This window comes from Octopus sinensis, linkage group LG18 (genome assembly GCF_006345805.1).
Source record: "Octopus sinensis linkage group LG18, ASM634580v1, whole genome shotgun sequence".
NCBI classification, from domain to species: domain Eukaryota; kingdom Metazoa; phylum Mollusca; class Cephalopoda; order Octopoda; family Octopodidae; genus Octopus; species Octopus sinensis.
Genome location: NC_043014.1, coordinates 23,904,683 through 23,922,461, shown reverse-complemented (window position 1 = coordinate 23,922,461; position 17,779 = coordinate 23,904,683). Strand labels below are relative to the sequence as shown.

The following is a 17,779-nucleotide window of genomic DNA, read 5'->3' as shown; positions in this document are numbered from 1 at the left end:
TTTGGTCAGCCTGTTAATTTTCCAGTCGATTCCTCATAATAATAAAAGTTATTATTATTGAACATTTGTTTGTTTTGATACCGAAATTAGAAAACTTCATCTTGTTTGTAAAAAATTTGGGTACTACAGAAGTGTGGACCTGAGTTCTGAGAATGCGCATGTCACAAATTTGCGCGTGCGAGCGTTAGTTGTAAGTAGTCGAATTTAGCACACATGGCAAACGACGAGACGCGCGGATGTGCGCTACTAGTTGATTTTAACACAGAGGTAAACAACGAAGCGCACGGACGCGCGCTACTTGTAAATGGAGCGGGGTCATCCATGTAATACAAAAAGAAAATTGCAGATAAATTGAACATAAAAGTGAAAAATAATCATTGAATACCGAAAAAAACATTCATCTCCCCTAACCCTAGACGATCAAACTTAAGCGTTTGACCCGGTCATAAAAACAAAAAAAAACCCCTAAACTCTAACTCTCAACCTAACCCTAAACCCTAACCCGGATCTTTTCCTTTTAAACGGCAGTTTCAACACAATTTCTAGTTAACTAAACACTTTTAAACTTCGTATACTGGTAGAATGTGTTTATAAAACATAATTTTTTCTTGGCTTTATTGAGAAATTTCTATAGTTTGTAAGATATTTCCACTTTAAAATCGAGCATTTCGGCAATTTTAACCAATCGCTGACGTCCATTTAGGTAAATAACATTCCGTGCTGTATGAATATGTCCCTCCTTTAAGAAACAGATTGGGTTTATTTACATTTGCGAAGAAAAAAAAGATACCCTTCCCCAACCCCTAACCCTAACTCTAACTAACCCTAACCCTAAAACAGATTAAAATACAATAGATCGATACTAGAGTTATAATTATGGGTGACATTTTCATTTGACACCGCTAGAAAAAAATCCCATTTTCCGTAGCGGTGTCGTATGAAATTGTCACCCATAATTATAACCCTAGTATCGATCTATTGCATTTCAATCTGTTTTAGGGTTAGAGTTAGGGGTGGGGGAAGGGTATCTTTTTTTCTTCGCAAATGTAAATAAACCCAATCTGTTTCTTAAAGGGGAGACATATTCATACAGCACGGAATGTTTTCACCCCAAATGGAGTTGAGCGATTGGTTAAAATTGCCGAAATGCTCGATTTTAAAGTGGAAATATCTTACAAACTATAAAATTTTTTCAATAAAGCCAAGAAAAATGATGTTTTATAAACACATTCTACCAGTATACGAAGTTTAAAAGTGTTTAGTTAACTAGAAATTGTGTTGACATATGCCGTTCAAAAGGAAAAGATACCCTAACCCTAACCCCTAACCCTTAATAAAATATGGGAAAAGCTGGAGATGAATGTTTTGAAAACATTCTGAACTATCTTTCAGAATGTTTTACTTTTCAATGAAATATCATTTTGTTATTTTTCATGTTTTTATTAAATTTATCTGCAATTTTCTTCTTGTATTAGATGGATAACCCACCCTCCATTTACAGCAAGTAGCGCGCGTCTCGTTGTTTACCTGTATGCTAAAATCGATTACTTACGACTAAACGCGCTCGCATGCGCAAATTTGTGACATGCACACTCCCAGAACTCGGACCCATACTTCTCCAGTAGTGCCAAATTTTAGAACTGAGTTTGCACCCCCTAAGCAAATTTTGTTCCCGGGCCACTGCCTTTTTGATGTAAATAATTTTTGGTGTTAACATGGTCCGATTTGAATTTTTTCTTCTACGGAAGGAAGAGCAAGCCTTCTATCATACTCTCAATTTTGGTCAACTTGCGCCGCAGGGTCTCGGAGGAGATAGTGTTAGTTGAAGGCTACCAACCCTGCCATACACAGACAACTTCAGCTTTATATATAGACTACTCGTAACCCGTTGTGTCACCGGAAAAGTCTGAGTTTCCCAGCAACAGAGTTTTGTTTCGTAGGTTTTTTTCTTCTTTTTCCAGATTATTTTGCATGCTTTCAACGATTGTGACTTAGAAACCACGAGTAAGCAGCTCCTTTCCCCAGAAAAGGAAAGATTTAGCAGCTATTTCTTGCACGCCCTGCTACCACATAATAGGTATTTCGGGTCCTTTATCGCAAATAGCGGTTACGTGGTAGCGGGGCGTGCTAGAAATAGCAGCCAATTATTTGGAAGTGAGATACGTTGAATGCACTCGGAAAAAAAACCTATGCAAAAAAATTTCACACTGAGGTTACGAACAGGTCTTTTACGAAATATTTACGCCAAAAAGAATTTTTGTAATGGTATTCATTGAAAATAATTTTTGAAAGCCATTGAAATATTGTCTGTTTAAAGAAAACTAAAATATAAATACTTATTGTACAAACAACTTACATTTTTGAAATCACTTTCACTTAGAAATATTACTAAATGATTAGTCACTGGACCACGTGCGATTGTTTACATAAGATCGTCACTTTCCGTAATTTTTTTATTCTATTATTTCTGTGGGTTGGGGGGAAGGGTATCATAAAAGCCAGACAGATAGAGCGCGAAGTTCTTTTGAAGTTGGCGTTCCGCTTGTGTGTGTGTATCTCGCACACCCCATCAAACACACACACACATTCTCTCTCTCTCTCACACACACACTCTCTCTCTCTCTCTCTCTCACGCACATCAAATCTTCCAATCAAGATCAAAAGATCCCATTTTCCCCTCAACCCCATATGTAAAGATATATATGTATACACATTATATATATATTTATATACACATATATATATATATATAAATTAACCCACTATATATATCTGATTAATAATATCTGTTATGATTGTGCGATGGTGGTGGGCGATAATATGTCAACGTTCTAAAAGACGGGAATATTTAAACTGTTGCTACTGTCACGCTTTCGTTCTATAGATAGAGGCTGAAGTACAGTGAGAAAGGTGGTGGGAGAAAGAGAAACAGAGAGAAAATGCAGACAGACGTACAGAGAGAGAGAGTGTGTATTTCTTTATTCACCATAAGGTTGAGAAAAAGAGGGGACAAAACAAACGTTGGGGTCAGGGTATCGAATTAGACGAAACATATGAATAAACGATAATGAGTGAATAACAAAAAATGAAGCGGAGGACGTGGTTGACCCCACAAACCACATACTCACACTGAAGACTTTGCTTTCTCCTTTTTCACATTCTTGATTAAACAGGTTCTTTCACTCGCAACATACTTGCTATAGACTTCCATCTTTTACGAAACATACTTTGCGACAGGCATTTCTTCTCCAGCCTTATTTTCCGTTTCATGTGGAAAACGAAAAAGTCGATTAGCTCGAGACTGGAGATAAACATGCCTGTTGCAATTCCTTTTACTCTCGTCTTCCACACTACTTCTTTCGCCATAGCAACTACCGAGAGAAAACAGGCTCGCTCCTCCCTATTCAGGGAGGTCGGCGGAACTATCTTCATTACAGATTTGCTCGACAGTTGTACTCTTCTCGAATGCGACAGCAGGTGTTCGACATAAGCACAGAGTTCAGTCACCTTGGGGCATTGCACAATCGCGTGCAGGACAGTTTCACTGTCCCTCTCACATCTTGCACAAACCGGCGAAGGTGCACACCCATGTCTAAAGAGCTTATCTCGAACCGGTAAAGCTCCTCTGTAACATTGCCAGGCCAGGGACCGAATGTTCTTTGGAACAGGCTGGCCAGTTGATTTTCGTCGAAGCCCAGAGTTTCTCCTAGGACGTCGTCACACTTAAACTCTACTATCCCTCTATAGAAGAACGAGGTAGTACCCCCGACACCGGCGTTGCCCGACTGGGAGAGAAGCACGAGTGCCTGATAGCACTCTGCATTCCACATGCCCAACCTCGGTCTACACTTGATCCATGGGTTCAGTTCGTTAAACGATGTGAACTGTGGAAATAACAACTTGACGAACGGAAACCACACCTGCTCACCGTCCAGGTAAATCCAGAGGTGCCTAAGCCTGAACGCATGTCTGCGCATTTTTAGCCACGGCATCCCTAACGGGCCCTTCAGCGGCTTTTGGCAGAAAATAGAGCGCCTTAAAAGAGGTCTGCTGCCCCTCCAAAAAAAGCGAAAGAGCATGCGTTCCAGTTTGTTCAGCCACGAATCGGGGCAAGGCACGACGGTCAGGCGGTAAGTGATTACAGAGGCGATAAACACCTCTGCAACCTCCGCCCTCCCTTTCAGGGACAGCTTCCGCTCAGACCATGTCTGAGTTAGGAGAGCCACCTTTCTCGCCACCTCGCTCCAGTTCTTCTCTATCTGGAGATCTGGACCTAACCAGATTCCAAGCATTTTCACCGGTCCTTCCGTCCAACGTCCTACGACGCTGTCGGAAGACATCGACTTGCCCCTCCAGGTGCCGAGTTGCAAGCCGACCGATTTATCCCGGTTGACTTTCGCTCCTGCCACCGCTTCGTAGTCCCTTAAGGCCTCACCCACCCACTGTAGGTGCTCGACTCAGGAAACGATGACGGTGATGTCGTCCGCATACGCCGAAGCTGACTTTCCGCACCCTAGATCTTGCGGAGTGCCTCTCATAGTTTCCAACCTCCTCAGCAACGGCTCGAGGGCCAAAACGTAGAGAAGCGGGGAGAGAGGACACCCTTGACGTACCGAACGTTCAATGCTGAACGGCTCCGAAAGGAAACCATTTACCCGAACTACCGATTCGATGTTGCTGTATAAAGCGATGATCCATCCGCGGAAGGTCGGGCCGAAGCCAGCCGCCGCGAGGACCGCCGCCAGATACTGATGATCCACCCTATCAAACGCTTTCGATTGGTCCAAGTGGACCATAGCCCCACCCTTGCCAGGAATCCTATTTACCCTTTCTAAGGCATAGCGTAGAAAGTGGAGATTGTTGTGGATGGTCCTTCCAGGGATGGCGCAAGTTTGCGCCTCGCCAACAAGTTCACCCACGACCCGCGCCAACCTTTTTGCTAAAACCTTGGCCAAAATCTTCAACTCTGCGTTAAGCAGAGTGATGGGCCTAAAATTATCAATTAAATACCCCTTGTTTGGGTCCTTTCTTAACAGCGCTACCACCCCTCGGCTCACAGACTTAGGAATTCTCCCGTTCTGCTGCCAGTTGGTGTACAGCATGCAAATAGGTGCCCAAACAAGTCTGGCATGCTACTATAGAGTTCGTAAGGCAGACCATCGAGTCCCGGCGATTTGTCCCCGCCGCAGTCTGCCAACATATCCTCGACTTCTTTGGCTGTGATCGGCGCCTCACAAGATTCCGCGTCCGGCCACGATAGACGCGGCGAACCGGCTAGGAAGTCTGCGAGCTTCTCCCCGCACTCCAGCTCGCCGCTCCTCCCGAATAGCTGGGCGAAATGATCATGAAACACCTTGCACATCTCCTCGGGTTCGTTTACTAATCGACCATTTGGGCCCGTCAAGGATGGAATGGTTGAGTTGTTTCCTTCTAGTTATGATTCTATCAATGTAAGATCTGGACGACCCGTCGTTTCTTGCCCAGGTCCACGCTGGAGTGTCTGGGTGGTCCAGTCTGAATCTATCTGCCAATTCGAAACGACTTAGCATATCGTTGAGGTGAAGTAATCCCCTCCTATTCTTTCTCGAGCCAACATAATCTACTTATGTTGAAGTCACCTAGCAATACTAACGTGTTCGACGTGCCAAGAAAATTCTCTAGGCTTTTGAAATACTCTTTCTGCCCGGCTTTTCCTTCGCAGGGAGCATAGACAGCGACCAGCCTGAACACTTTACCACTGCTGTGCGTCACATCCAAAACGACCAACCTGCCTTCCGGATCTATAAAGACAGTTCTAATCTCTAAATCCAGGTTTTTCCTGACCAGCACTGCCACTCCTCCGCCCCCTCCAGGTCGACAAGGAGAAACGTATTTCTCGTAGCCGTTTAGAAGGGGCGTAAAGGCCTGCAGCCCACTCAGTCTGGATTCGGTAATTACCACTACATCCAAACGATGCGACCTAAGGTCGTTAAGGAGGTAGCCATGCTTCCAATACGACCCCAGGCCGCGAATATTTATACAACCGAGTTGAAACGAGAATGTGAAAAATTAGTCGAAAGTTTAAAACTTACTGTTTTAATGGAAGGGTGTAGTTTCACCCTCCTCTTTTCTGTCTGTGAGTGTTGTGTTTCGCGAGGTCAGTTTTTTTGCGAATTGCCTGTACAGATGGCTCGAAAAGTTCATCTGTAACGGGCAGACGTCCTCCGCAAAAGATCTTTTTATTTCAAAATAATCAGCGTTATCTATTGTATAAAATTCGACATTTTCAGAAATAGTACTATTTATATCTGTTACGATATATTTTTTCGCCGATTTCATTAAAATAATTTTTTCTCTTAATGGGTTATTGTTTTTATTTATCGCCGTGAGGGTGTTTCTTTTTTTTTGTTAGGCGATTGTGGAGGGGGTGTTTGTGGGTGTGGGTGTGCTTGTAGAAGCGTGGGTGTTTATAGGTGTGTGTGTGCTTGTGGTAGGTGTGTGTGTGTTTTTTTGGCTACGTGTGTGTTTGCGACTGTATTTGTGGGTGTGGGTATGCTTGTCTGTCTCGGAGTATAGTCCTGTGTATCCGAAGAGGGTGGATTTTTCCGTTTCCGTCTTCTTTTTGAAGGTTCTATGGTGACCCACTCCTGGATGTTGTTGTTGTTGTTTTCTCCCGTTGTCGGCTGAACTTCGGCAATTGGGGTGCGCGACGTGGCTGCTATTTCTAGCGGTGTAGTTGTTGTTTTCGGCGTCGTGCTTGCCTCTGCAGTATTTTCTTTGGCTGTCTTCTTGCAGCTCGACCTTATGTGGCCTTTCTCGCCACATTTATAACACCTAGGCTTTCTTTCCTCGACTATTACCATCATGCTGGTATTATCTCCAATGGTGAGGGAGCTGGGCAATTTTTCCAAGTCCGAGTGGTTTGCTTGGATCACAAGCTCTAAGTCTTGTCCATACCAGTTCATGTGGCGATATCTCTTAGACTGAAGAATGGCAATTTTTTCCTCTTTGCCTAAGAGAATCGCTGCTGTGACAAAGTCCACATCTATTTCGGGAGGAATGTCTGTGACATAGCAACCACATCTTTATAACTTGCAAATTTTAATCACCGCAGGTCGGATCATCACCACGCATTTAGTACCCCTGCCAATTTTCAGCTCGATCCTAGCACGTCTAGTGCCATTGAATCCTTACCAAAGCCAAAGTGTTAAGTTTTTTTCCCTCTTTTATATAGGTAGACTACCCGTATCGCCCGGCGTTGCTCGGGTTTGTTTCGACCCTTTAGAATTGGAATTTAAAAAAATTTAAAATTTTACATTGTAAATTTGAATGAAATCGGTTGTGTAGTTCTCAAGTTTTAGGGATTCACACAGACAGATATAGCAGAAAACACATGCCAAATTACCACTCAGTGGGACTGAACTGAGGACCATGTGTTTTGGAACCAAGTTAGTTACCACACAGCCACACCTGCACTTATGTATGTGTGTGGGTGATGTGGGTGTGTCTGTGTGTGTATGTGTGCATGGGTGTATATATGTATGCAACCAGTGTTGTGGATATGATACTGCTGTGGGCTCGCTCGGGCCCTAAGGAGGTCATGTGTAAAATTTGAATGAAATTGGTTGTGTAGTTCTCTAGTTTTAGGGATTCGCACAGACAGACACACATTCTCAGTTTTATATATAGAGATAAGCCCGGTTTCACCCGGTCTGTTTGAATGATGTGACTGTGATCGCTTTCAGTTAGGCATAATCTGTAACAACATTTCTCAACCTTATCACTTCGGCTCCCCTGTTTCGATTGGAGCCTCCAGCTGTATGAAAATGTCTCCCCCACCCCCATCAAAAAACAGCTTCAGGAGTTGTGAAGAAAGAATTTGTACATAGTCTGTTTCTGAGAGCGATTGTATTGGACCTCTGTCTAATCATTAAAACATTTATTTAATTATGAACATAGAAAGAAATTATACATTAATCCCTATTTTTGTAAGCAGTTCTATCCATAAAATTTTTATTTGCAGATGACAGAAATTGAAAGAAGATATGTGAAATGGACGTGTGTGTGTATATGTGTGTGTGGCGTGCGTGCTCGCGCGTGTGTATGTGAGAGAGAAAGAGGTTGAGATAGAGTGAGTGAAGTGAAAATATCTTCGCAGAAAACAGCTTCAGGAGTTGTGAAGAAAGAATTTGTACGTAGTCTATTTCTGAGAACTATTCTATTGGACCTCTGTCTAATCACGTCTTTTAAGGTATATACACATACATAGAAAATGTGAGATCATAGTAGAAAATTTTTACGATAGTTGATTTATGGAAAAGATTATGTGAAATCTGTGAATGAAAATGAAGTTCAGATGTCTACATGGTAGGTAGACCTGGTAGAAATTGCAGCCAAAAGTAAAGTGGAGAAGTATGGGAGAAGTCATTGTTATACGCTTATAGAAAAAATAGACACGTACCTTTTTTTGAGAAGAAAAAGTAATGTTGTGAGTTCAACTTAAGGACAGTTGGTTGCGACCTACTTTGGGATAAACCGATTGTTCTGTCGGATTCACGAAGGAGTAATGAGCTTTTAGGGGACCTTTGGCCTTGTGCCGGTCAAGGAAAGTTCGTTGTAAACACCCCTTAAAAGGAGGAACTTTGAGCTGTAAACACAGTCGGCCGGAAGCCGAGGACAGAGCAAGTTGTTTCTGCTGTGAGAGATGAAAAGGCAGTTGACAGTTCCAGCCGAGAGATTGGGGTAGTAACATGCCAGAAGGAAGCGCAGAGAAAGACAGACACACAGTCATGAGAGATGACAGGCGAGGTAGTGACAGGACAGTGTTGAGAACGACAGGAGACAGTGAGAGGATGAGGGGTTGAGGAGGATGTACACATAGGATTAAACAGCTAATAGAGATGGACTACAGTGTGAGGCATTGGCTGTTGTACGGTATGTGTTTAATTGTATGTTGATATGTGAATTATGTAAAGAGATTATAACGAACTGTTACAGAAGTGAGTAAAGGACTTGTTGATGTGTCATAAGGAACAATGTGAATTGTATTGATACGTGTTACAAAAAAGAAGGAAAAAGACAAGAAAAGAACTATGAACTGTATCGTTAATGTGTACGTTAATTGTAACGTGAATTATTTGTCTATGAACATTGTATAATGTATTGATTTGTTTGATTCGACGTGTATATTGTATCTGCATGTTTAAATGCTTCGATCTGTTGTATACCTGTTTCTTTGTTATTTTCTTTAAATGCTGTTGTTATATTGCATCTGCATGCTGTTGATTCTGTTGCTTGTACTTACCTTGATTTACCTGATGTATCACATTGTATTTGTTGTAATAGTCATATAAACTAGTAGGTTAAATGTAAGCCGATTGCCTCTGTGTCTCTTCCTGCTGCTGTTGTTGTTGTTGTTGTCTCTCTCCTCTCTGAGTTCCGTGGCGAATTCGCCGATCGATCGAGCCTGGTCAATCGTCGTCGCTCGACTTGTTGGGATCCCGGGTTCGAGTTTGAGCGACGGCAGGTGGAATTCCGTAACAACTTTCGGGGTTCCGCAACAGTAAGTTAGAGCTATTGTATTAGACATCTGAGTAATGAGAGAGCAGAAATTGAAAGATATATGAAATGGACGTGCGCGCGTGTGTGTATGCGTGTGTGGATGTGTGTGTGTGTTTCTGGCTAATTTGGCGGATCTTTGCAGTCAGCACGAGATGGTTTGTATTTATATCTCTGGAGGGGTGGAAAGCGGATCTTTTGAAGTCATGAAGTGATTGATCTCTTCCGTACTTGTCAAGCTATGTGAGTGTAAGGGAGGAAGAAAGAGAGAGAGAGAGAGAGTGTGTGTGTGTGTGTGTGTGAGAGAGAGAGAGAGAGAGAGAGAGAGAAAGCGTGTGTGAGAGAGAGAGAGAGAGAGAGAGAGAGCGTGTGTGTGTGTATGTTTGATGGGGTGTGCGATATGGGCGAGAGAGTTAACTGAAATTTTGTTATTCACTTGTTACAGTGAAAATGTGAGTAACAAAGAAAAGGAGAGAGGGGTTATGTATGTCAGCAGGGAGATTCCATTAGAAAAGTTTGTCAGAGAGAGAGAGAGAGGCTGGGGTAGAGAGGGCGACAGAGAAACAGCGAATACGGGGAGGGAAAGAGAGTGAGTAGAAGCTGTGAAAAGCCGTTATAGAGATAAAGAGGAGGGAAGGAGGAAAGAGAGAGATGGAAGAAGAAAGGGTGATAACCATTAGAGAGAAAAAACAAACACTTGTCAATTTTCACCCTCTTTGCCATAGCAACCACATCTTTATAGCTCGCGAGTTTTAACCATCGCAGGTCGGATCATCACCACACATTTAGTATCCCTGTCAATTTTCAGCTCGATCCTAGCACGTCTAGTGCCATTGAATCCTTACCAAAGCCAAAGTGTCATGTTTTTTTCCCCTTTTATATAGGTAGATTATTTACTTGTTTGTTCCTTCTTGAACCATGTCTGGCTCATTGGGGCCAGTTTCCCGGTTTCTTTGGCGTATAGGTTCCCCACCTGGATGGGACACTGGTCCGCTGCAGGTGAGCTGCAAGATGCAGGAGGAAAGAGTGAGAGAAAGTTGTGACGAAAGTGTCAGCAGAAGTTCGCCATTATCTTCTGCTTGAGCTGCATGGAGCTTAGGTGTTTCACTCTTAAACACACACATCACCCAGTCTAAGATTCAAACCTGCGATCCCTTGACCGTGAGTCTGCTGCTCTAACCACTAGGCCATGTGCCTCCACAATTATTTACTTGCTTAGTAAATATTGCTTTTATTACTTTATCACAGTCATAATCTCTCTTTTTTAAAGAGTCAATCTGTTATATATATTTATATATATCATTAATAATTGGTAGAACTTGCATAGGTGTGCATAGTTAGATAGATAAATAGATAGACAGATAGATAGATAGATAGATAGATAGATAGATAGATAGATAGATAGATAGATAGATAGATATAGATAGATAGATAGACAGATAGATAGATAGATAGCTTAATGGATGGAGGGATACACACACACAAAAGTCTGGTGCTGTGAGAATACATGGGAATGGTGTTTCTTTACTTTTTCAAATATACCCAAATTTAAAATGATCTAATATAACGATATCATTCATTTGGCATGTGTTGAAATATGCCAAAACAATTTTATTCCACATAAATATATGTTACTTTACATATAATTTGTGTTAATTCTATTTACTGAAACTTGCTAAGAAGCGTATTTTGCTTTAAAGTAGTAATTGTCAGTAATCATACTGTTTCCATTTCTCTCAGACAATATTTTTACATTAGCCTTCTTTCAAACTCTAGATAATGCAACATACAGCCGACCATGTGAGAAGAATTCTGTCGGAAGATATATTCCAAGGAAATAGTTTGCATATAAATGTGAATGGAAATTCCATTTCTTGAGATATGTATGGTATTCTTGGGATTAGCAGAGTTGATCCTGCATAAGGACCAGAAGCAACCTTGGCCTCAATAACATGATCATGTAAACTGACAATGATGTTGCATGTGCCATTGCTATGTCCATTAGTAGCATCTAAATTTCTCAGACACATTATGCATCATTTTTTCTTCATTTTGAGAATGTATGGTAGAAACTCTGATAAACTTTGTTGATAAACTTGATTGGGTACAGAGTTTCATTATCAGCTGTATCTGAGCTTCTGTATGTTTTTAGCTACCCAGGGATCCTGGTCAACAGAGAATCATCTACAAATTGTGCTGCTTCATTTGTAGGAGTAACAATGATTCTATTTGCTGGCCACACAGGGTTTGTGAAGTTATTTTTGAGGTCAGCATATACAAAATCACATAGATCTGAAAGAGTTCCACTTTCAAGACAAAGGTCATTGGGTAGTTTGATTTTGAATCCACCTAGGTTTTGTTCAACAGAAATGTTGCCATTTCCTACATCAAGAAGGTAATTAGCAAACTCTCTTTCATCAGAATGACCTTCTGTAAGAAGTCTTAGATTGGTTGTCAAATCCACTACTTCCACATGATTGCAAAGAAAAGACCTCTTTAGTGTTGCATCAACAATTTGTGATCTGATACCTTTAGTTTGAAGTAGAATATTCTCCTCTGAAGATACCCTAACCAGTCGGTCATGTGTAGAGGAAACAGAATCATGTCTACAACTCTGTACATATTCAGACATCTGTTTCAGTTGCTTTTCCCTGGTTTCACCTGATTCAGCTGCCCACCTTTCGCTCTGCCATTGTGCATTTGCTGCTAAATTTTCTTTTTCAGTCGCATATAATATATAAATAAAAGCTTGATAAAAACTATCTTGTTTAGTGTGCTAGAAATAGCAGCAGTCACATAGTTATTGTTAGGCTTATAGCATTCCAAGTAGCCATACCAACAAAATGACTTCTTCATTTAAAAAAAAAATTATACTGGTATATTAAAGAATTTTCATTTTATCAAAAATATTTATTTAACAAACTCCAGAAACTGATAATATTCTTGAAATTATGCCTCATATCCAAGTTATACAACTATTTTATGTAATAACATGCATTTATTCAACACAAAATCACTTAAAAATTATACTGGTATCATCATCATCATCATCATCATTTAGCATCCGCTTTCCATGCTAGCATGGGTTGGACGGTTCAACTGGGGTCTGGGAAGCCAGAAGGCTGCACCAGGACCAGTCTGATCTGGCAGTGTTTCTACAGCTGGATGCCCTTCCTAATGCCAACCACTCCGTGAGTGTAGTTATTATTATTATTATTTTTATTATTATTATTATTCATTTTGTTCAACGTGTAGAAGTACGTATGTGTTCAATATTGTTTTATTCAATTTTAGAAAAACTGAAACATGTCATAGACAATTCTAGAACATATTGAATTTTGTGCATGACTTTTGGCTCCTCCTGTATGTATGCATATGTATGTATGTGTGTGTGTGTATATATATATATATATATATATATATATATATATATATATATGTATATGTATGTATTTTGGCCTGCTGACTTAGTCAGTAGGGTGGCCTCATTAGAAAGCTAAGATGATGCAAAGTGCATTGTGACTAGCGATGTATAACAGCATTCAACAGTCTGCTCAATCACATGATCATGTGATATATATATATGTGTATGGGACACAGCCTTTGTGTGTGTGTGTGGTGGGAGGAAGAAGAAGCATCCGTTTAGGTGTATATATGCAAGGTTGTTTGGGGAACAAGAATGAAAACGTGTTTGCATGATTAAGTATGCACGTGCATGCATGCGTGTGTGCATGTATTTGTGGGTGTGTGTGTGCATGTATTTGTGGGTGTGTTAGTCCATATTGATTGTCAGTGGGGTGGTTTATGTGAGTGTGTAGGTGTTAATGTGTATATGTAAGGGCATGTGCTTGTTTGTGTATACATGCCTCTACATGAAACTGTGTGCAGAGTCTGTGTGTATGAGAGAGAGAGAGAGAGAAGAAGAGGAAGAAGCAATATGTCTTAGTTCTTGGTGTCATCTCCATTCTTTTCTTTATTATATTGGCGGTGCCACTCCATGTTGGTCTTTGACACTCCTTCACCCCGTTTTGCAGCCTGTCTCCCGCTGTACATCACAATGATGCAAAGGACAATGGTGACAGCAACCATGCAGAGGCTGACATAGACACGGCTTAAGTCTTTGGCTTTGTTGATCACTGATATCGAAATGTATTCGGGGACATCTTCAACAGATTTATATTTCTTATGCCAAACCAAAATGCGTTTATCAAAATTAGTTGCTCTCTTAAGGTTGGCAGGAGTTCCTTGAAGTTGTGAAGAAGTACGGATCCCAGGAGTGAATTGCAATAATGACTTGAAGCGATTGCCGACGAAAGAATTAGAGCATCGAAGATAATGTGACAGCCGAAGGAACCGACAACAGAACAGAGATGATGAAGACATATTTTCTTAATAAATGTTTGGATGTCAATGACAGACGGTGTATATTAAAAAATTTTCATTTTATCAAAAATATTCATTTAACAAACTCTGTAAACTGATAATATTCCTGAAATTGTGTCTCGTGTCAAAGTTATAAAGCTTTTATTAAATTATCATTAATGAAAATAGAGGCGAGCGAGAATGAGAGACTGTTGGAAATAAAAAAGTAAAATAGTGTTTATTATGAAACATTAAAATTTACTCCGCAGTGAATGCAATGAATATTTAAATTTATGAAGAATTGGATGCAGTGAATGCAATGAGTATTTAAATTTGTGAGAATTTGGAGTTTAAAAAATTCAATAAACTTCAGAAATTGAAATTATAGGAAATTTCTTAGAACATGAATTTATAAAAAATATTTCCAGACAGTCAAGTTTTTAATATTACTTTCTTTTAGTACTTTTAGTGATTGCTACATACCTAATTGATAATCAGCTTTCTCCATTATAGTATCATCATCATCATCAGGTTAAGGTAATGATGATGATACTATAATGGAGAAAGCTGATTATCAATTAGGTAAGTAGCAATTACTAAAAGTACTAAAAGAAAGCAATATTAAAAAAAAACTGTCTGGAAATATTTTTATAAATTCATGTTCTAAGAAATTTCCTATAATTTCAATATATATATATATACGACTGATCCAGAGTAGTAGCACATGTTAGGGTTCCAGCTATGGGTTAACTAACATGTTGACTAAACCCTGCCTTATCTTTTCTCTTTTGTCAAATCCAGAACAGCATTTGTTCCAGCATCTGGTGGCTACTCCAGTCACACACCCTCTGTGTCTGTCCAACATTAGGTCGCAAGTCATATGTTTTGTGCTGCTATTAACTATTAACTACAATAGGACAAAGGTGAGTGGGTTGGCTGTAAAGGCACTCCACTACATACTGTTGATGCAGCTTGTCCCTGATCACAGCTGTCCTGGATATTTTCCTTGTCACTGAACCAGTCACAGATAAGTCAAGTTGTGCCATGGAAGATTGTGTACTCTTTTCATCACTGCAAACAAATCTTTGCACAGACAGTTCACCCTTCTAATGCAGTTGAAACTTTAAAAAACTGTCAATTGCTTCCTGGAATGTCAGAACTTTATTTGATCTTTCTCAGATCAACTTCATTGAAAAACTTCTTTGGTTGCATCAAAGTTCAAATATAACATAGTGGCTCTTGGACAGGGAGAGGGATCCATATTCTACAGGAGTGGTGTCCTCAATGGCAATGACAGAAATCATGGTGAGGGGAGGGGATTAAAACACGAATCCATTCTTACCTTGTGCTGTTTAACATTTACTTGGTGGCTGTACCCCTTCTTTCAAGGAGACAGTTCACCAAGACAATGGATTTCGTATTGGGTACTACTATGAACGCAGCATCTTTAACATTTGCCACCTGAAAGCTACATCAAAACCTGACGATTGAGTTGCACTATCTCATACCCTTGCCTCTTTTCAACACATGATGAACTCAATGAACAGTGCCTATTCTCATCTTTGTCTTCAAGTGAATCATCGAAAAACTGAAATTCAATCAGTCTTCCAGTACTTACCTCCCCATCAGCCAATCCTTATTGATAATGCTCCTCTACCACAAGAAGTAGATTCAGTTTGCTATCTTAGAAGCACAATCTCTAACACTGGATTCCTCAGTGAGGAGATACTCCATCAGATTAACTTGGCCTCTGCCTCTTTCGGAAGACTCAGCGAACAAGCCTTTTGGAACAAGAACCTTAGAGTAAGTACAAAAATCTCTGTTTATTAAGCTGTCTGTGTATCCACAGATGCTGGAGCAGAATGTTTTGAAACTGAATGCAGGGGACTTTATGAAGAGAAGAGTAGACATTGTCATAAGTACCCTGTAGCTGTTGTTTGGGGTCACTTTCAGTACCCTCAATACCACAGGATCTGCCTGTCTCGAATTGGTCTTGTCAGTCACATCTGCTCCCATAAGAAACAATATATTGGAGGGGGAGGAGGGTGAATATCCGGGATCAACACTGTCATCGCCTTTGATGGACAACAAGTTTAGAAAACATTCTTTTAGTATGTGCTTTCAAACTACAACCTGTTTTGTAAACACATGCTAAAAAAAACACATCAGAGTAGACTGTGGTCCTTTTGACAGGTTAGCACCCTAATTAAAAAGGAGAAATGCATTAAGGCAGCGAGCAAGCAGAATTGTTAGCATGCCGGGCGAAATGCGTAGCAGTATTTCGTCTGCCATTACGTTCTGAGTTCAAATTCTGCTGAGGTCGACTTTGCCTTTCATCCTTTCAGGGTTGATAAATTAAGTGCCAGTTACGCACTGGAGTTGATGTAATCAACTTAATCCGTTTGTCTGTCCCCTCTGTGTTTAGCCCCTTGTGGGTAGTAAAGAAATAGGTATTTCGTCTGCCGCTATGTTCTAAGTTCAAATTCCGTCGAGGTCAACTTTGCCTTTCATCCTTTTGGGGTTGATTAAATAAGTACCAGCTATGCACTGGTGTCGATATAATCGACTTAAACCGTTTGTCTGTCCTTGTTTGTCCTCTCTGTGTTTAGCCCCCTGTGGGTAGTAAAGAAATAGGTATTTCGTTTGTCTTTACGTTGTAAGTTCAAATTCCATCAAGGTCCACTCTGCCTTTCATCCTCTCGGGGTCGATAAAATAAGTTCCAGTTGAGTACTGGGGTCGACGTAGGATCTTTTCCTTTTGAACGGCACTTTGTAACATAATTTCTAGGTAACTAAAAAGTTTTAAACTTCGTATACTGGTAGAATGTGTTTATAAAACATCATTTTCTCTTGGCTTTATTGAGAAAATTCTATATGTTGTAAGATATTTCGTCTTTAATTTTGAGCATTTCGGCAATTTTAACCAATCGCTGATGTCCATTTAGGTAAATAACATTCTGTGCATAATGAATATGTCCCTCCTTTAAGAAACAGATTGGGTTTATTTACATTTGTGAAGAAAAAAAGATACCCTTCCCCCACCCCTAACTCTAACCCTAAAATAGATTGAAATGCAATAGATCGATACTAGGGCCATAATTATGGGTGACATTTTCATTTGTCACCGCTAGAAAAAAATCCCATTTTCTGTAGCGGTGTCGTATGAAATTGTCACGCATAATTATAACCCTAGTATCGATCTATTGCATTTCAATCTATTTTAGATTTAGGGTTAGTTAAGGTTAGGGTTAGGGGAAGGGTATCTTTTTTCTTCACAAATGTAAATAAACCCAATCTGTTTCTTAAAGGAGGGACATATTCATTATGCACAGAATGTTATTTACCTAAATGGACGTCAGCGATTGGTTAAAATTGCCGAAATGCTCGAAATTAAAGACGAAATATCTTACAACATATAGAATTTTCTCAATAAAGCCAAGAGAAAATGATGTTTTATAAACACATTCTACCAGTATACGAAGTTTAAAACTTTTTAGTTACCTAGGAATTATGTTACAAAGTGCCGTTCAAAAGGACGTAATTGCTGGCTTTGTGCCAAAATTTGAAACCATTATAAAGGACTGATACAAGAGGAAACCACTCCATCTGCGAGAAATAGCAGCCAAATGTTATCAAACTACTCCCTACCATTTTGTCTTATTTTATGATTCCGTTCACATATAGGGTGCCTTAGAGGAATATTAAGCAGATCTCAGTACTTAAGTGGTATATCGTATAACGACGCCGGAAAAATGAAAGGAATAGTTGATTTCAACAAGGGATACATTAGATAAGGTAATCTGGAGTATGTTTAATTGAACAAGAAAAAATTGAAATGATCATGCTGGAATGATTTTCATGAAATGCCTGCCCTATTAAA

At 40.1% G+C, this 17,779-nt stretch overlaps 1 long non-coding RNA gene across 1 annotated transcript; it reads right to left on the bottom strand.

The window, feature by feature from the left end:
* Positions 1 to 50: 50 nt before the first annotated feature.
* On the bottom strand, positions 51 to 16,959 carry LOC118766922. The gene is made up of 3 exons (XR_005002829.1): positions 16,942 to 16,959; positions 3,724 to 3,728; positions 51 to 412 (listed from the first exon to the last, which is right to left on the bottom strand). It is a non-coding gene; the product is annotated as an uncharacterized LOC118766922 (long non-coding RNA).
* Positions 16,960 to 17,779: the final 820 nt, after the last annotated feature.